This window comes from Pan paniscus, chromosome 18, assembly GCF_029289425.2.
Source record: "Pan paniscus chromosome 18, NHGRI_mPanPan1-v2.0_pri, whole genome shotgun sequence".
NCBI lineage: Eukaryota > Metazoa > Chordata > Mammalia > Primates > Hominidae > Pan > Pan paniscus.
This window is the reverse complement of record NC_073267.2, coordinates 56,247,150-56,259,272: the sequence shown is the minus strand read 5'-3', so window position 1 is coordinate 56,259,272 and position 12,123 is coordinate 56,247,150. Positions and strand designations below refer to the sequence as shown.

Sequence of the window (12,123 nt, the reverse complement as noted above, 5' to 3'; positions counted from 1 at the left end):
ATCATTAAAATGACTTGGCAATATTTAATTTTGGCTTGCCTTTCAATCTGCATGTTTGTCTTAAATTTAGAAAAATTAAGCTCTTTACTTACTTTTATATAAAGTATTAATTGGCCGGGCATGGTGGCTTACACCTGTAATCCCAACACTTTGGGAGGCCAAGGCAGGAGAGTTGTTTGAAGCCAGGAGTTTGAGACCAGCCTGGGCAACATGATGAGACCGCGTCTCTACAAAAAGTAAAATTAGCAGAGTGTAGTGCTTCCAGCTACTAGGCAGCTGAGGCTAAAGGATCACTTGAGCCCAGGAGTTCGAGGCTGCAGTGAGTGATGATCTTGCCACTGCACTCCAGCCTGGGAGGCAGAGCAAGAAACACCCTGTCTGAAAAAAGTATTGAATTTGTTTGATTCCACTTTCAAAATATGCTCTAGATACAGGTAGTCATTCTGCCAAATTGTGTTCTTCTCTAAAACATTTTGTCCGTCATTCTTTGAAACTCATTCTTAATTATTTCCACTTTACCTTCTAGTTTGGTTTGATGCCTTATATTCTTGCTAGTTAAAAGCATTTTTTCCCTAGTATTTTCTGTCTTTCTAGCCTTTAAGGCATATTGTTGTTAACAAATCTCTTATTTAAGTTAATTAAAGTTTTTTCTGTGCAGCTGGGTTTTTTCTTTTACTACATGACAAGCTTCATTTTTACATTTGGAAGTACATGTATATATGTTTATATATTTTTATTCTCAGGATCTATTTTCTGGGGAACTATTTTTTTAAATTATTCTTTTGTGCTGCCTTAACCCATTTATTATAGTTTGAATATTAGTAGTACTTACTGCTCAAAGATTACAACTATACTAATAAGTATCCTAACATACAAAGCAGACTCTCCAGGATTAAAAGTATGAGACATATAACAGAGTCTGGAATAGAATAATTCTTTTTACCCCAGTCAAGTATTTGCCTTTTACATTATTAAGGAATCTGTTTTGTTCTTTTATTGATAATTCCTTTATTTTTTTCTTTGCCTTATTGCACTGGTTGGGACTTTTTGCCTTGATCCAGTTGTAGGGGGGAAACATTCAGTCATTAAGCATTAAATAACTTTGTTGTTGTTGTGGGCTTGAAAAAATACCCTTTAGTAGATTGAGGGTAGACTCTTTTATTTCTGCTTGTTGGAAGTTTTTTGTCAGGAACAGATGTTGAATTTTGTCAGATGCTTTTTCTGCATAATTGATAGGACCTTTTTTCTCCCCTTTAGAATGTTCATATGGTGAAACATACTGATAGCTTTTCTTTTCTTTTTTTTTTGACACGGAGTCTCACTCTGTCACCCAGGCTGGAGTGCAATGGTGCGATCTTGGCTCACTGCACCCTCTGCCTCTTGGGTTCAAGCTTCCCTCACCAGCCTCCCAAGTACCTGGGTATACAGGTGTGCATCACCATGCCCGGCTAATTTTTGAATTTTTAGTAGAGATAGGTTTTTACCATGTTGGCCAGGCTGGTCTTCAACTCCTGACTCAGCCTCCCAAAGTGTTGGGATTACAGTCTCGCTCTGTTGCCCAGGCTGGAGGGCAGTGGTGCGATCTTGGCTCAATGCAACCTTGCAACCTCTGCCTCCCGAGTTCAAGCGATTCTCTTGCCTTAGCCTCCTGAGTAGCTGGAATTACAGGCGCACGCCACTACGCCCAGCTTCTTTTTGTATTTTTAATAGAGATGGAGTTTCACCATGTTGGCCAAGCTGGTCTCGAACTCCTGAGCTCCGGTGATCCACCCGCCTTTACAGGCATGAGCCACCGCGCCCGGCTGCATTTCTCTTTTGTAAGAACCTGCTCTGGTTTATTGATATTTTGCTGTTTTTCTGTTTTAAGTTTCATTAATTTCTGATCTTTAGTATTTTCTCCTTTCTTTGCTTTGGGCTTATTTGCTCCCTTTTCTAGCTTATTGTGGCGGAAGCTCAGATCATTGATTTTAAAATTTACTTATTTATTTATTTATTTATTTAATTCAACACTGATCAGAAGGCTTTTTGTGCTTTTCTAACAAAAGCATTTAATGCTATAAATTTCCCATTTGCTTTATCTCACAAATTTTATTGTGTTGTAATTTTGTGTTCAATTTAGAATATTCTGATTTTTCTTGGTATTACTATAATTTTCAAATATTTAGAGTTTTTTTCAGTTATCTTTCTGTTACTGATTGTAATTTATTGTTTTTTAAAATTATAGTTCTTTGAATAGTTTTGCAGTATTTGCTCTAGGGATTACTATAAACATACTTCACTTTTTACAGTTCACTTACAAGTCAATATTTTACCAGTTCAAGTGGAATGTAGAAAAATCTTACCACTGTTTACATTCCTTTACCCTCTCCCCTTTATGTTATAATTTTCTTATAAATCATAAGACTTGGCTGGGCACAGTGGCTCACCTGTAATCCCAGGACTGGGAGGCCGAGGCGAGCAGATTGCTTAAGTCCAGGAGTTCGAGACCAGCCTGGACAATGTGGTGAAACCCCAACTCTACAAAAAATACACAAAATTAGCTAGGCGTGTTAGCATGTTCCTGTAGTCCCAGCTACTCAGGAGGCTGAAGTGGGAGGATTACTTGAGCCCAGGAGGCAGAGGTTGCAGTGAGCCAAGATCACTCCACTCCACTCCAGCCTGGGTGACAGAGCTAGACACTGTGTCTCAAAAAATAAAAATAAAAAATAAGACTCATCAGATAATGTATTTTTTCCTTACAACTATCATAGATATTTTTAAGAACCCAAGAGGAAAACAGTCTATCACATTTACCACAATATTTATCATTTGTATTAATCTTCCTTAATTCTTGATGTTCCAAGTTTACATCGGTATCAGTCCTTTTCATCTGGAAAATTTCTTTTAGTGCAGGTCTGTTGACATTTAATTCTCTTATTTTTTCTTCATCTGAGAATGTCTTTATTTTGCCTTAATTCATGAAAGATATTTTTGCTGGATATAAAATACTGTGTTGACAGTTCTTTCAGCCTCCATGGTTTCTGATGAGAAATGTGCAGCCATTAAAGTAATATTTCCCCTGTATGAAACATGTTATTTTTCTCTATTTTCAGGAATCTTTGTCTTTGGTTTTTATTGGTTTGATTATGATGTGCCCGGGTGTTTGAATTTATTCTCTTTGGGATTTGTTGAGCTTAAATGTGTAAGTTTATGTCTTTCATCAGATTATGTAAAGTTTTAAACCATTCAGATATTTTCTGCTCTACTTTCTCCTCCCTCTTAGGCTCCAGTGATGCAAGTGTTAGACTCTTTGGTATTATCTCACAGATCTCAGAACCTCTGTTCATTTATTTTATTTTAATAAATTATTTCAGTTAACAAAATCATATATTGTATGCAGCATGATGTTTCAATATGTATGTTCACATTGTAGGATGTCTAAAGTAAAGATAATGAACATATGCATTATCATGTATACTTACCATTTTTTTTGTGGCTGGAACAATTCTCTTGGCAATTTTCAAGTATACAATATGTTATTAACTATAGTCGTTATGCTGTATAATTGATCTCTTGAACTTTTGCCTCCTAACTGAAAGTTTGTTTCATTTGACCAGCATCTCCCTAGCTCCCCTCCCTCACCACTGGTAACCACCATTCTACTGTCTGTTTCTATGAGTTTGACTTTTTTAGATTCCACATGTAAGTGAGGTTATACAATACTTGTTTTTTTGTGCCTGGCTTATTTCACTTAATATTCACCAGGTTCATCCATATTGTCATAAATGGCAGGATTTCCTTTTTAATGGCTGAAGAGTATTCTACTGTGTGTATGTACTACATTTTCTTTTTTTTTTTTTTTTTGAGATGGAGTCTCGCTCTGTTGCCCAGGCTAGAATGCAGTGGTATGATCTCGGCTCACTGCAAGGTTTGCCTCCCGGGTTCACACCATTCTCCTGCCTCAGCCTCCCGAGTAGCTGGGACTACAGGCGTCCGCCACCATGCCCGGCTAATTTTTTTGTATTTTTTAATTGAGACGGGGTTTCACCGTGTTAGCCAGTATGGTCTTGATCTCCTGACTTTGTGATCCGCCCACCTCGGCCTTCCAAAGTGCTGGGATTACAGGCGTGAGCCACTGCGCCCGGCCTATGCTACATTTTCTTTATCCATTCATCTGTTGAACACTTACATTGATTTTATATCTTGACTATTGTGAATAATGCTACAATGAAAATGGGAGTGCAGATATCTCTTCAACGTACAACGTACTGACATCATTTCCTTGGATATATACCCAAAAATGGGATTGCTGGATCATAAGGTAGTTCTATTTTTAGTTTTTTGATGAACCTCCATACCATTTTCCATAATGACTGTACCAGTTTACATTTCCACCAACAGTGTACAGGATTTTCTGTTTCTCCACATCCTGACCAACGCTTGTTATTTTTTGTCTTTTTAATAATAGCCATTCTGACAGGTGTGAGCTGATATTATGGTTTTGATTTACATTTCCCTGATGATTAGTGATGCTGAGCACTTTTTCATATATGTGTACACCATTTGTATGTCTTCTTTTTAAGAAATGTCTATTCACATCCCTTGCCCATTTTTAAATTGGGTTATTTTCTTGCTATTGAGTTGTTTGAATTACTTATGTATTTTGGATATTAACCCCTTAGATGTATGTTTTGCAAATATTTCCTCCCATTCAACAGATTATCTCTTCACTCTTGATTGTTTCCTTTGCTGTGTAGAAGCTTTTTAGTTTGATGTAGTCTCACTTGTTTGTTTCTGCTTTTGTTGCCTGTGCTTTTGGTGTAATATTCAAAAATCATAGCCAAGGCCAATATCAAGGAGTTTTTCTAGCTTGTTACCTGTTTTATTCTAGTAATTTTATGATTTCTGGTCTTAGGTTTAGGTTTTTTAATCCATTTTGAGTTGATTTTTTGTATATGGTGTAAGGTAAGGGTCCAGTCTAGTTCTTTTGCATATGGATAGCCTGTTTTCCCAACACCATTTGTTGATGATACTATCCTTTTTCCATTGTGTCTTCTTGGTGGCCTTGTTGAAAATTAGTTGAACATATATGATTGGGTTTGTTTCTGGACTTGCTGTTCTTTTCCATTGGTGTATGTGTCTGTTTTTATGCTAGTACCATACTGTTTTGATTAGCTTTGTAATATAGTTTGAAATCATGAATTGTGATGCCTCCAACTTTGTTTTCCTTTCTCAAGATTGTTTTTGCTATTTGGGGTCTTTTGTGTTTTTTTAAGAGTTTTTTTTTTTTTCTGTGAAGAATGTCATTGGAATTTTGATAGGGGTTGTGTTGAATCTGTATCATTTTGGATAGTATGGGTAGTTTAAATAGTATTCTTCAAATCTATGAACATGGGATATCTTTCCTTTTTTTGTGTCTTTGGTTTCTTTCATCAATGTTTGATAGTTTTCAGGGTACGGATCTTTATTAGTTAAAATTATTTCTGGGCTGGGCGCGGTGGCTCACGCCTATAATCCCAGCACTATGGGAGTTCGAGGCAGGTGGATCACGAGGTCAGGAATTCAAGACCAGCCTGGCCAAGATGGTGAAACCCCATCTCTACTAAAAATACAAAAATTATCCGGGTATGGTGGCGGGTGCCTGTAATCCTAGCTACTCGGGAGGCTGAGGCAGAGAATTGCTTGAACCTGGCAGGTGGAGGTTGCAGTGAGCCGAGATCGCGCCACTGCACTCCAGCCTGGGCAACAGAGCGAAACTCCATCTCAAAAAAAAAAAAGTCTAAATATTTTATTCTTTTGATGGTATTGTAAATGTGATTTTTTTCTTGATTTTTTTTTTGGATAGATTGTTATTGGTGTAAAGAAATGCAACTGATATTTGTATGTTGATTTTGTATCTTACAACTTATTAATTCATTTATTCTAATAATTTTTCTGTGAAGTTGTTAGGTTATTTATATTGAGGATCATGTCATCTACAAATGGATAATTGTACTTCTTTCTTTCTGATATGATGCCTTTTATTTATTTTTCTTGCCTGATTGCTCTTGCTAGTATCTTTAGTGCTATGTTCAGTGGAAGTATTGAGTGGGCATCCTTGCCTTACACAGATCTTAAAGGAAAAGCTTTCCGTTTTTTCCCTATTAATAATATTAGCTGAGAATGTAGGCTATTCATAAATTGCCTTTATTACATTGAGGAGTTTGTCTTCTATATTTATTTTGTTGAGAGTTCTTTTATCATAAAAGGATGTTATGTCATTGCGATGTCTGACTTTAGTATTAGGGTGATGCTGCCCTCAGAAAATGAGTTCAGAACTTGTACTTTTTGGCAGAGTTTAAGAAGGATTGGTATAAATTCTTTTTTTTTTTTTTTTTTTTGAGACAGAGTTTTGCTCTTGTTGCCCAGGCTGGAATGCAATGGTGTGATCTTGGCTCATGCACCCTCCGCCTCTTGGGTTCAAGTGATTCTCCTGCCTTGGCCTCCTGAGTAGCTGTAATTACAGGCGTCTGCCACCAAGCCTGGCTAATTTCTGTATTTTTAGAAGAGATGGAGTTTCACCATGTTGGGCAGGCTGGTCTTAAACTGCTGACCTCAGGTGATCTGCCTGCCTCAGCCTCCCAAAGTGCTAGGATTACAGGCATGAGTCACTGCACCTGGTCAGTATTAATTCTTTGAATATTTGGTAGAATTCAACCATGAAGCCATCTGGTCCTGGGCTTTTCTTTGATGAAAAGTATTTTATTACAACTTTAATATTTTTATTTGTGATAGGTATGTTCAGGTTTTCTAGTCTTGATTCAATCTTTGTAGGTTCTATGTTTCTAGAAATACCCATTTTCTCTAGGTTATCCAATTTGTTGGCATATAATTGTTAATAATAGTCCCTTATGGTCCTTTTTATTTCTGTGACATCAGTTGTAATGTCTCCGCTTTCATTTCCGGTTTTGAGTCTTCTTTTTTTTCTTTTTCTTTTTTTTTTTTTTTTTTGAGACGGAGTCTTGCTCTGTCGCTCAGGCTGGAGTGCAATGGCGCGATCTCGGCTCACTGCAAGCTCCGCCTCCCAGGCTCACGCCATTCTCCTGCCTCAGCCTCCGGAGTAGCTGGGACTACAGGCGCCCACCACCACGCCCGGAGAATTTTTTTTTGTATTTTTAGTGGAGACAGCGTTTCACCATGTTAGCCAGGATGGTCTCGATCTCCTGACCTCGTGATCCACCCGCCTTGGCCTCCCAAAGTGCTGGGATTACAGGCGTGAGCCACTGCGCCCGGCCGTCTTCTTTTTTTTCTTAGTGTAGCTAAAGGTTTCTCAACTTTTATATTTTTTGAAAAACCAACTTGATTTTGTTGATTTTCTGCAGTTTTTCTATTCTCTCTTTGATTTATTTCTGTCCTGATCTTTATTATTTCCTTCCTTCTGTTAACTTTGGGTTTAGTTTGTTCTTTTTCCAGTACCTTGAGGGGTAAACTTAGGTTATTTGGGATCTTTCTTCTTTTATAATGTAGGCATTTATCACTATAAAATTCCCTTTTAGTAGTGCTTTTGCTACATCCCGTAAGTTTTGATATGTAGTATTTTTGTCTTCATTTCTGTGTATGTATGTATGTATGTATATGTATGTATATATACACACAGGGTCTTGTTATTTTACCCAGGCGGAGCTCAAACTAACAATCCTCCCATCTCAGCCTTCCAAGCGGCTGAGACTACAGGTGTGTACCACCATTCCCAGCTTGAGATATTTTTAAATTTTCTTTTTTAAAAATTCGCATATAAAATTTATTTCCATATAGAAAAATTTATAAGCTAAATATAAAGATTAAACTAAAATAGTGTTTGAAAAGCCCACTACTTCAATGCTAACAAACTAAATGAAAATAAGGCTATTTTGCATTTTAAATCATAAAAAACTGAAATATATCTTAAAATAATTAGATCCCCAGTGTTTGCTCTTTTTTTAATTTTATTTTCTTTCCTGCTACAGCTTCTTTCTTACCTGAGTGTTTGCTCTTCTTCCATCACAGCTATATTGAAGAGCATACTGGTTTGGGTTGACTGGCCTACCTTGGTCATCTCTTATTAATCTAAAAACATCACAAATGTCATGCAGTTTCTGTTTCGTTATGTTAATAGCTTTATTACATTGGGCTCACTCTCAAGAGTTTCCTTCTTTGCTTGCAATTTACATACATCATCCTCTAGATTCAAAATTATGTCTAATTTGCATTTGTAACAGTTCTGAGCAGCAACTTTACTTTTCCCTCTTCATCTGATATCACAGATGAGCAAGACTTGTAGGTCTGTCAGATAGTACCTATTTAATGTGCTACTGAAAAAATCAACAGGTGGGCTGGGCACAGTGGCTCATGCCTATAATCCCAGCACTTTGGGAGGCCGAGCTGAGCAGATCACCTGAGGTCAGGAGTTCGAGACCAGCCTGGCCAACATGGTGAAAACCCGTCTCTACTAAAAATACAAAAATTAGCCAGGCGTGGTGGCGGGTGCCTGGACTCTCAGCTACTTGGGAGGCTGAGGCAGAAGAATTGCTTGAACCCAGGAGGTAAAGGTTGCAGTGAGATGACATCACACCACTGCACTCCAGCCTGGGCAAGAGAGCAAGACTCGGTCTCAAAAAAACAAAAAACAGGCATGTGGACAATTTCATCTACAGAAAAAGGGATATGCAAAGCTTTAGCATGCCATTCATCACAGCTCAAGTTTCTATCAGTCACTGAGGTACCTACTCCTTATTTTCTGTGACTTTCCAGGCCTGAAAAAGATTCCGAAGTAGATTCTCGTGCATTTGGCTGTAAGTGATAAGTGTGGTTATAAAATATGTCTTGAAATGCAAGATCCTCATGGAAACCATAATCACTACTATGATCCATGTGATAAAACATACTGGGTTCTGGGTAGCAGCCTCCTACAGCACCTTCTAAGTCATGATGGGAACGAGACTATACTAAAACCCTATAGCAGCTTCACAGAGTGAGAAGAATTAGACCTGGTGATAGAGGTGCTATTGTGACGAGTCTAAAGAAAGGCCAGAATCAGAATCTGGTTCTTCAGAAAGCCGAGAAACATCCAAAGTCATTGTCTGTGGCTAATGACATTAAGTTTATCAAATACATTTACGGGAAGGTCATATAGTAGGTCTTGGCTTTTTAGATTCGTCATCTGATTGTCAACATGTGGAAGAGATCCTCTCAAATTAGTTCTAGGAAGGGTTTGCCCAGGATTGGTGGTATGAGAATGTAACTGTAGAAATGGTTCTTGTGCCTGTGAAGTGCTTCCTACTGGATCTCCTCGAAATGTATTGTTGGGACACAGCAACATGGCCTCATGAATATTGACATCGTGACTTACAGCCTGGGTAAACTCTCCATTATAATATGCTGAAGAAATTCATGCCATCATTGATACTGCCTGGAAGAGGAGGAATATCTCCCGATGAGATCCCTCCAGTGAATTTTCAGGCTATGATGAAAACAACAATCTTCCAGAGAGAAAGAAGTATCTGTCCCATTCAGATGTCTCATTTCTAGATTCAGTGGTCTTTTCTGCCTCCCAGTCAGTTTTATCTGCTGTTTGTTTTCATCTTCATTGTTCTGCTTTGTAATGAGTTCTTCTGGGTTGACACATTTTCCTCGTGCCGGGAACTGGGAGCCCCAGCTTCATGCTCTTTTCTTAGTGCCTCATTTTCCTCGTTCTTCCCCGCCGGCCCAGGGGCTACTCCGAGCTGCTTGGGGATCCCCGCCGCCCCCACTGCGCAGCCTGGCTGGCGCCGACTCCTCTGGCCAACGTGGCGGTGGCGCCGAGCAGCCCGTGAGCCACGTCTGCATCCCCAGCTGCCACGCTGTGCACCAGCCACGAATCCACTTGGCTGCGGGGGATGCAGGGGACCCCCGAGCGCGCGCACCTCCCGGAGCGGCTGGCCCTTGGTGTGCACCTGGCCCGCTCACCCTCCCGAGGCGGGGAAGGGGCTGAGCGCGGAGGCGGAGCTGGCCGGGCCTTTCGGGAGTAGCAGCTCATCGCGGTAGCGGGGTGGGCGGAGCTGGCGGGGTGGGTGGAGCTGGCAGGGTGGGCGGAGCTGGCAGGGTGGGCGGAGCTGGGTGGGCGGTGGCAGGCAGAGGGTGAGGTCCATTTTCTTATTTCCTTTTTAGTCCAGTGGCTGTTTAGGAGTATGTTATTTAGTTTTCACTATTTGTGAATGTTCCTTTTTTGTGTGTGTGCTGTTACGGATTTCTAATTTCACTCCATGTAGTTGGAAAACATACTTGATATGATTTTGACCTTAAATTTGTTAAGACTTCTGTTGTGGCCTAACGTGATCAATATATCTGGGAGAATGTTTTGTGTGTGCTTAAGAATGTGTAGGCCAGGCTTGGTGGCTCACACCTGTAGTCCCAGCACTGTGAGGCGGAAGGGACAGGATCGCTTGAGGCCAGTTCAAGATTACACTGAGCTCTGATCACACCACTGCAGTCTAGCCTGGGTGGCAGATTGAAATCCTGTATCTTAAAAAAGAAGAATAAGAATAAGAAAGAGGAGGAAGAGAAGGAGGAGGGGGAGGGGAAGGAGGAGGGGGAGGAGGGGGAGGGGGAGGAGGAGGGGGAGGAGGGGGAGGGGGAGGGGGAGGAGGGGGAGGGGGAGGAGGAGGGGGAGGAGGAGGGGGAGGAGGAGGGGGAGGGGGAGGAGGAGGGGAGGGGGAGGGGGAGGAAGAAAAGCAGAATGTGTATTCTGTTGAGTGAAAAGTTCTATTTATGTCTGTTAAGTCCATTTGTTATAGTGTTCAAGTTCACTCCTTACCGATATTCTGTCTGGACGTTCTGTCTGTTACTGAAAGTGGAGTGTTGAAGTCTCCTACTACTATTGCTGTCAATTTGTACTTTTAGATCTGTCAATATTTGCTTTGTTAGGTGCTTTTAAGTTTGGTGTATATATATTTCTAATTGTTATATCTTGTTGACCCATTTTTTGTTAAATGACCTTCTTTGTGTCTAGTGACAGTTTTTGACTTAAAGTCTGCCTTGTTGGATATGAGTTATAGCCACTTCTGCCTTTTTTGGGTTAACATTTGCATGCAATATCTTTTTTCTTCCCTTCACTTTCAGCCTTTGTGTGTCCTTGAGTCTAGATGAGGTTCTCGTAGACAACATATAAATTTTAAATCTGTTCAGGTACTCTACATCTTTCTTTTGTGGAGTTTATTCCATTTACATTTTTTTGTTTTAAAAAATATTTTTATTTGACAAATTATAATTGTATACATGAATGGGGCACAATGTAATGGTTTGATGTATTATATAATGTAGAATAATTAAGCTAATTAACATACCTATCACCTCATTTTTTTTGTTGTAAGACCTTTAAAATTTATTCTTAGCTATTTTGAAATACATAATGCATTATCATTGACTATAGTTACCCTACTGTGTGTTAGATCTTATATATTTTTCATCCTAATGGAAACTTTGTACTCTTAGATCATTTATTTGACACTCTGATTCCTTGTTCTCTCCTTCTTCTAACCCCCAGCCTCTGGTAACCACCTTTCTACTCTAGTACTATGAGTTTGACATTTTTTAGATTCCACATATAAGTAAGATCATGTGGCATTTGTCTTTCTGTGCCTGCCTTATTTTACTTAGCATGATGTCCTCCAGGTTCATCCACAGTATCACAAATGAGAGGATTTTCTTCTTTTTAAAGGCTGAATAATATTCTATTGTTGTATATACCATATTTTCTTTATCCATTCATCTGTTGATGAATATTTAGGTTGAATTCATATCTAGCTATTGCAAATAATGTTGCAATAAACATGGGAGTGCAGATACCTCTTCAGCATGATTTTAATGCATTTATTCCATTCAAATTTAAAGTAATTTTTGATAAGGAAGGATTTATTCTTGCCATTTTGTTGTTTTATTTGTCTTGTGGTTATTTTATTTCCTTTTTTTTTTCTTGCTGTCATTTTGTTTCTTTTTTTTTTTTTTTTTGCATTGCTAGGTTTTGATTCCCTTTTTCTTTGTGGTTATCATGGGGCTTACACAGAATATAGTTCTCACAGTCTACTTTAAGCTGATAACTTCCCTTGCATGCAAGAATGCTTTTCTCTCTTCTCTTCCCACATTATGCTA

General features: G+C 39.1%; 1 pseudogene; it reads right to left on the bottom strand.

Annotated features, from left to right (window-relative positions):
- Positions 1-8,116: 8,116 nt before the first annotated feature.
- Positions 8,117-10,202, bottom strand: LOC129394115 (nuclear factor erythroid 2-related factor 3-like; annotated as a pseudogene).
- Between the last annotated feature and the right edge of the window lie 1,921 nt (positions 10,203-12,123).